Genomic DNA, 8,890 nt, shown 5'->3' with positions numbered 1-8,890 from the left:
AAAATACATCAACAGACAGACGGACATCGCTAAATCGACTCAGAATTTAATTCTAAGCCGATCCGTATTCTAAAAGGTTGGTCTATGATTACTCCTTCTTGGCGTTACATACAATTGTACAAACTTATTATACCCTGTACCACAGTAGTGGTGAAGGGTATAAATATTCATAGAAATAAAATGTTGACAACATTTTCTATAGAAATAAAATTTTGACAACATTTTCTATAGAAATAAAATTTAACAAAATTTTCTATAGAAATAAAATTTTGACTAAATTTTTTATAGAAATAAAATTTTGATATTTTTTTTATAGAAATAACATTTTGACAAAATTTTCTTTATAGAAATAAAATTTTAACAAAATTCTCCATAGAAATAAAATTTTGGCAAAATTTTTTATAGATAAAAAATGTTCATAGAAATAAAATTTTGACAAAATTTTTTATAGAAACAAAAATATAAAATTTAACAAAATTTTCTATAGAAATAAAAATATAAAATTTAACAAAATTTTCTAAGAAATAAAATTTTGACAAAATCGGGCGATACATATATATGGGAGCTATATCTAAATCTGAACCGATTTCGACTATTTTTAACACATATTGTCAGTACCATAAAATATTATAGTAAGCAGAGTTTGAGTAAGATCGCTTAATAAATAAGGTATTTATGGCCAAATTTGGGAAAATCTGGCGATACATATATATGGGAGCTATATCTAAATCTGAACCGATTTCGATGAAATTTTGAAGACTTAAAGGGTGATAAAAAAATTTACTATGTGCAAAATTTGATGACGATGGGTTTGTAAAAAAGCGCAACGTGACTCCAATTGTCGAAATCGGACGATACATATATATGGGAGCTATATCTAAATTTGATCCGATTTCTGATCTGATCCAAATTCAATAGCGTTTGTCCTTGTGCCCAAAAAACACCCTGTGCCAAATTTCATCCAAATCGGTTAATAATTGCGACCGGAATCCTGTGAACAACAAATACACGGAGGTGATTCTGAGTCGATCGGTATATATTTTATTTTATTTATTTATTTTATTTTCATTATGTAATTTGAAGCCACATAGCGGCCAATTTATGTAAATTATGGGGTCTAAAATCAATATTTCTGGTAGGCACATTTTTTGGCCGATCAAACTTATTATACCCAAACCACTATGTGGTTTAGGGTATAAAAACCCAAATATACCTTGATTGTATACCTTCGACAGTAAAATATGAATTGATTTGTCTTTCGAAATAGAAGAGCCAAAATTCAGATTCTTATGTTAGAAATACGAACGAAAACTTTTGTATGAAATGTCCCCTATTATTAGGCATCAAATTATACAAGTTATATGTGTCCCAGAGTTGATTATTTCATTGTCAACAAGCTGATAATGTTCAAAAAAAGTTGTAATATATGTTTGGATAAAATTCCATGTAGCTTATATTGGATTTTCGATCCTTAGAAATATATCCATTCTGCAATAGAAATGTTCTACAGCATTGCATATCGTTCGACAAAAAATCTATTGAAAAATTATTTAATATTAGATTTTTTTTTTGCATGACCCACAAATACCAACTCCTCTGCTATGAGCCATTTCGACGTGTGTGATGAAGTGAAAATTACCTCGTGTATTCTAGTGGTTTACATTTTATATACATACACATACGTACATATATAAATAATGTACACGTATATACCATACATTTATTGGAGAGAATCAATACTTATTTATTTTTAGCAATTAATACATGGAGACAGACGGATGGATCACCAATGCGTTCGTTTGTTTGGTTCGTTCAAATAGCAATTTAATAAAATTGAAATTACTGAACGGTAAAACAAATTGTGATGACGAACTTGAAATCGTCATATTCAGTGACGGCTATAGTTCGGTATTTGATTGTCGATTGCCGACTGGGCGATAAGATATGGAGAATATTGACTGAAGGTACTCATAAAAAAACAAAATTGTTACGGTTGTGGAAAATGGAGTGAATAAAAGTTGTTTTTTTTTTTGGTGAATATGAAACCTATTGAAATATTCAATATATTTCAAATAAAGGGTGATACGGTCAAAATTTGGTCAATGGAAAACGCGTGTAAATCGGTGAAATCGTTTATTTAAAAAAAAATCAAATTAAATTTCTTTTTCAAGTTCAATTAGTATAAAATTCAGGGAATATATTCAGTTAGGCTTTCGCTTTTCCAAATCCGAATTGCCGGGCCTCACGCTTGACACCTGCCATCAGATTTTGTACAGCCACCTTGTCCACCTTCTTCGCCGCAGAAAGCCAGTTTGCCTTGAACTGCCGCTCGTCCTTAGCAGTTTTTTGGTCTTCTTTAGGTTCCGCTTGTCAATAGCCCAGTATTTCTCAATTGGGCGGAGCTCTGGCGTGTTGGGAGGGTTCTTGTCCTTGGGAACCACTTGTACGTTGTTGGCGGCGTACCACTCCATGGCCTTTTTACCGTAATGGCAAGATGCCAAATCCGGCCAAAACAGTACGGAACAACCGTGTTTCTTCAGGAAAGGCAGCAGACGTTTATTCAAACACTCTTTGACGTAAATTTCTTGGTTGACAGTCCCGGAAGCTATGAAAATGCTGCTTTTCAAGCCACAGGTACAGATGGCTTGCCAAACCAGATATTTCTTTGCGAACTTTGACAGTTTTATGTGCTTGAAAATATCTGCTACCTTTCCCCTTCCTTTTGCCGTATAAAACTCCTGTCCCGGAAGCTGCTTGTAGTCGGCTTTGACGTAGGTTTCGTCGTCCATTACCACGCAGTCAAACTTCGTCAGCATCGTCGTGTACAGCCTCCGGGATCGCCCTTTGGTCGTCGTATTTTGTTTATCATCGCGATTTGGAGTCACTACCTTCTTGTAAGTCGATAGTCTGGCTCGTTTTTTGGCTCGATGCACGGTTGTAGACGATACACTCAGCTTATTTGCGGCATCTCGGAGAGAGAGAGGTAAGGGTTTCGCTTGAAACTACCGGCAACTCACTTTGTCGTCTCAGTGGCTTCCGGTTTTCGACTTCCCCCCGATCCAGACTTCCTGGCTGTCGACAAACGTTCCCCAAACACTTTAATTATATTTGTAACGGTTGGTTTGGCAACTTTTAGCGATTTTGCCAGCTTTGCGTGCGAGTAGCTCGGATTTTCGCGATGCGAGAGCAAAATTTTGATACGCTGCTCTTCTTGCTTGGACGGCATTTTGACAACTGAAGAGTGAATTCCAAAATCAAAATAGGAGCAACATTCTACACACACACACCTTCAAAATGAAGTGTGTTCAGGTTTTTAAATGCAAAATTGAAAGAAATACGTCAAGTTTATATTGACCAAATTTTGACCGTATCACCCTTTAAATCGAAGATCGGTGTATATATGGGGTATATCAAATTCGAATGATACGCCCCATATTCGGCTTACTTATGTGTGGACCCAAAATAGCACTGGATTTTGAATATGAACCGATACACACCATATGAACCGATACACACCATATTCGGGCACCTATAGACTCAAAATATCTCCATATTTTGAATTTCAAGTAAATGGGATATTTTGAATTTCAAGTAATGTGTACAAGCCCAAGAAGTCAAATCGGGAGATCTGGATATGGGGGCTATATCAAACCGTAGACCGCGGCACACCATATTCGACACACTTATTTATGAATCCAAAATACCTCTAGATTTTGAATTTCAGGCAGATCGGATAAAAGTTCGGATGTTTAGACGCTCAAGAAGGAAGATCGGGAGATAGGGCTATATGGAATCTAAACTAAACCTTGGACCGATACACACCATATTTGTCACACCATTTTATGGACCCAAACTACCTCTAGATTTTTTTAATTTCGGGTAAATCGGATAAAAATTGCGGTGTCTAGAAGCCCAAGAAGTCAAATCAGGATATCGAGCTATACCAAAACATGGACCGATCCACCCCATTTTCGACACACTTATTTGTGGTCCTAAAATACCTCTAAATTTGCAATTGTAGACAAATCGTATATAAACTACAGTTTCTAGAAGCCCAAGACCCCAAATCGGGGAATCGGTTTATATGGGAGCTATATTAAAACATGGACCGATATAGACCATCTTCGAACTTGGCCTATGTGCAAACAAAAGACGTCCGTCCGTCTGTTGAAATCACGCTAACTTCCGAACGAAACAAGCTATCGACTTGAAACTTGGCACAAGTAGTTGTTACTGATATATGTCGGATGGTATTGCAAATGGGCCACATCGGGCCACTTTTACGTATAGCCCCATATAAACGAACCCCCAAATTTGGCTTGCGGATCCTCTAAGAGAAGCAAATTTCATCCGATCCGGCTGAAATTTTGTACATGGTGTTAGTATATGGTATTTAACAACCACGCAAAAAATTGGTCCACATCGGTCCATAATTAAAGGGTGATTTGTTAAGAGCTTGATAACTTTTTTTTTTTAAAAAACGCATAAAATTTGCAAAATCTCATCGGTTCTTTATTTGAAACGTTAGATTGGTCCATGACATTTACTTTTTGAAGATAATTTCATTTAAATGTTGACCGCGGCTGCGTCTTAGGTGGTCCATTCGGAAAGTCCAATTTTGGGCAACTTTTTCGAGCATTTCGGCCGGAATAGCCCGAATTTCTTCGGAAATGTTGTCTTCCAAAGCTGGAATAGTTGCTGGCTTATTTCTGTAGACTTTAGACTTGACGTAGCCCCACAAAAAATAGTCTAAAGGCGTCAAATCGCATGATCTTGGTGGCCAACTTACCGGTCCATTTCTTGAGATGAATTGTTCTCCGAAGTTTTCCCTCAAAATGGCCATAGAATCGCGAGCTGTGTGGCATGTAGCGCCATCTTGTTGAAACCACATGTCAACCAAGTTCAGTTCTTCCATTTTTGGCAACAAAAAGTTTGTTAGCATCGAACGATAGCGATCGCCATTCACCGTAACGTTGCGTCCAACAGCATCTTTGAAAAAATACGGTCCAATGATTCCACCAGCGTACAAACCACACCAAACAGTGCATTTTTCGGGATGCATGGGCAGTTCTTGAACGGCTTCTGGTTGCTCTTCACTCCAAATGCGGCAATTTTGCTTATTTACGTAGCCATTCAACCAGAAATGAGCCTCATCGCTGAACAAAATTTGTCGATAAAAAAGCGGATTTTCTGCCACTGATTTTGGTAATAAAATTCAATGATTTGCAAGCGTTGCTCGTTAGTAAGTCTATTCATGATGAAATGTCAAAGCATACTGAGCATCTTTCTCTTTGACACCATGTCTGAAATCCCACGTGATCTGTCAAATACTAATGCATGAAAATCCTAACCTCAAAAGAATCACCCTTTATATAGCCCCCATATAAATCGATCCCCAGATTGGGCTTGCGGAGCCTCTAAGAGATGCAAATTTCATCCGATCCGGTTGAAATCTGGTACGTGGTGTCAGCATATGATATCGGTTCATTATCATGGTTGCCACTCGAGCCAAAAATAATTTACCAAAATTTTATTGCTATAGAAAATTTTGTTAAAATTTTATTTCTATAGATTTTTTTGTTCCAAATTTTACTTCTATAGAAAATTTTTGTTAAAATTTTATTTCTATAGAAAATCTTGTAAAAATTTTATTTCTATAGAAAATCTTGTCAAAATTTTATTTCTATAGAAAATTTAGTCAAAATTTTATTTCTATAGAAAATCTTGTACACAGAAAAAAAGGTGTCTTGTTAATTTTAGGACCAGTTTAACTTCCACATAGTTCAAAAAATTTACTGTAATATAGTTCATTTTTCGTAACCACTGCGAAAATTAACTTAGCTAAAGGAAAACTTATAAAAATTCAGTAAATGTTTTTTAGTTCACTAACTACGAAATGGGACGGATTTTTCCTTAAATAAATTTCCTATACAATAGTTAATGCATCGTTGATTGTATTATAAAAAGACATAGGCAATATAAAAATCTTACTACGAAATGTGGACAATTTACTAAGAAAAATTTTTGTATGGAAAAAAAATTTTATAGTAAAAATTAACTTAACCACAGTACCGATTCGTATGGCGGCTTCCTACAGCTTATTTCGGTTTTTACTATAAGTTGGAGTATATTTCCTCACATTGAAAATTTTAGATAAAGTAGAATAAAAAGTAGTTAATTTAATCCTTGACGGGTGTATATAATTTTTTATGGATTCCTCGTAAATTTTGAATATATTTTACCTTATCCTATAGATAGAATACCAACTAATCAATAAACGTGATACTGGAAATTGAAGTGAAAAGAAATTATGAAATTATTGCATCATCTTTTTTTTTTTTTTGTTTGTGTTTGTTATTGCGATGATGTTATGGAATGTGTGTTGTTGGTATCTTTTGTGGTGATAGTTGTTTTGTTGCAATAGCGAGATCAGAAAGGGATCATGTGTGTGTGGAGTTGTTTTTCTTTACATATGTGTCCTTTATGACTATTTGTGTCTTTGAGTTTTATTGGTGCATTCAGTTCTGTTGATGCATTTATGAAGCGCACACGTGGTGCGCTTGCGTGCGGTATTTGTGTTTATTAATAAAAATACATTTATTTCGTAACATTTTAGAAACTGATAAGTGAATGGTGTGATGTTAGAGAAAACAAAAACACTTTATATTGATAAAAAATAAATAACTCTAAAATAAATCACATATTAAGAAACTGTATATTTCTATTAATAATTTAAAATTAGTGCGGTTTTAAATTGGTTTACATAAAAATATTCATAATGAGTGGTAATAAAATGATCTATATTTACTCTACATCTGGATCACAGTACAATTTTTTGAGTCTATATTTTTATGTTATAGCGAGTCCTTAAGGTGTGTACTAAGTTCGAGTTTAGGTGCTAAAATCAGAAATAAATCAGTAAGAAAAGTATAAAATTATACGCCTTCGATGCAAATTTAAATATAACTTGATGGAGAATAGCTCGAAACAAGTTTTTTATAAAGTTTATATTCTTTAAATGGATTACACGATTAAGAACAGAAAATCGTTTTTAAGCTTATGTAGAACGCTGTTTTTTAATTTAATATGATGAATTGTTTTCAAGTTATTCCAATATATATAGCGGAAGTCCCTTAATTTTGAACATAACCGTATATCTCAAAAAGTCGAGCTCTTAAAAAAACAAGTGTAAATTTGGATTCAGCAACCTCAAATTACTAAAAATTTGATATAAATTTTAAATGAACACAAAAACGGTTCAATTTTGTTCCCATGTATTTCTAAAGAAAACTAATCATGAAAAATTGGGATTTTAGCCACTAAACTCGAACTTAATATCCACCATAAATACTAAATGCTATATTGACAAGTGGAAATTATATCTAATTTTATAATATTTTTATTTCATTTATATTCTGAGAAGGATTTCAAAAATGTCCCATTTGTGCATGGATATGATTCCACTAATGTAGTAATTGGATGATTTTTTTCAATGTGGTAAGTTTTTCGTCCATTTGTAATAAAGCCAAAATTTCTATTTATTAAAAATAATTTTCATTTGCAGGATGACAGAAAATCTAATGGTATTTTTTGGAATCTTCTTACTGTTTAATGCTATCTAAGCTGATATCCCTATTGGCTCTAAGAAAATTCTCTTGTAAGTTAAAGATCAAAATACCATAGAATTTGATAATATTTTTATATTTCATATACCTTTTTAACTTCAGAGGCTTATGACGCAAATCCACACAACAAAAACTAGCGAAATCGGTGAAATTGGACAAAAATGAAATGAAAATAGCAACTTATGGCATATATCTTTCATATGGATAGAAAATGGAAATTGATATTAATTAGTTTCATTCTACTAACATAGAATATTACTCTTTTGAAGAAGCAATTACTAACTACGGAAAAGTAACAACATACAGCGTACAAATAAAAACATTTCTTTTATTGTATATCATAAGCCATAGTTTTATGTAATATAATAATAATTTTTTGAAATAAAATACTGGTAGTTATGAAAAATTGTCTTATATTGTACGAAAAATTTCTTAGTTGTATACAGGCTTGTTGTACCTTTAATTCCTAAATTTATTTACTTCTTTGAAAATTATACTGATAAATAGTTTATTTGAAACCAATTTCTAAATATAGGATTCCCAAAAACTTGTTCATTTTTCCGGATAGTAGGAATATTTTGAATGAGTGTAAGTACATTCTTCCCTCAGCGTAGTAAGAATGAACTAAAATACGATGCAATACATAAACTTATTTATAAGAAAATCATGAACTTCTCTAGATGAAAAAAATCTTTGGCGCCAAATCATGGTCATTCTTACTATGGGTTAGTTCATTTTTCGTAAACAATAGTAAACTTTTTTTTCGGTGTAAAAATTTTATTTCTATAGAAAAAGTTTGTTAAAATTATACTTCCGTAGGAAATTTTATCAAAATTTTCTTTCTATAGAAAATTTTGTGAAAATTTTGTTTCTATAGAAAATTTTGTTAAAATTTTTTTATGTCTATAGAAAATTTTGTCAAACTGAATCATATACGTATTTGATCGATCTTTTTTGATTTAATATAACCACGTATGGACTTACATACAATTTAGAAGACGGTGTTAGGAGGTTTTAAGATACCTTGCCATCGGCAAGCGTTACCGCAACTTAAGTAATTCGATTGTGGATGGCAGTGTTTAGAAGAAATTTCTAGGCAATCCATGGTGGAGGGTACATAAGCTTCGGCCTGGCCGAACTTACGGCCGTACATACTTGTTTTTTGCTCGAGTAGATTTGTCATTCAATGATACCTTTTGACCCCTTATGCTCTACCAATAAAGGACTAGGAAACTAGTTTGAAAATTGGTTCTAGTTAGACTAGC

General features: G+C 33.3%; 1 long non-coding RNA gene across 1 annotated transcript; it reads left to right on the top strand.

Moving 5' to 3' along the window:
• The first annotated feature begins 7,573 nt into the window (after positions 1 to 7,573).
• On the top strand, positions 7,574 to 8,031 carry LOC142219673 (uncharacterized). The gene is made up of 2 exons (XR_012717698.1): positions 7,574 to 7,657; positions 7,728 to 8,031. It is a non-coding gene; the product is annotated as an uncharacterized LOC142219673 (long non-coding RNA).
• The last annotated feature ends 859 nt before the right edge of the window (positions 8,032 to 8,890 follow it).

This window comes from Haematobia irritans, chromosome 1 (assembly GCF_050003625.1).
Source record: "Haematobia irritans isolate KBUSLIRL chromosome 1, ASM5000362v1, whole genome shotgun sequence".
Lineage (NCBI taxonomy): Eukaryota > Metazoa > Arthropoda > Insecta > Diptera > Muscidae > Haematobia > Haematobia irritans.
The sequence above is the reverse complement of the archived record's forward strand: the minus strand, read 5'-3'. Positions and strand labels throughout refer to the sequence as shown.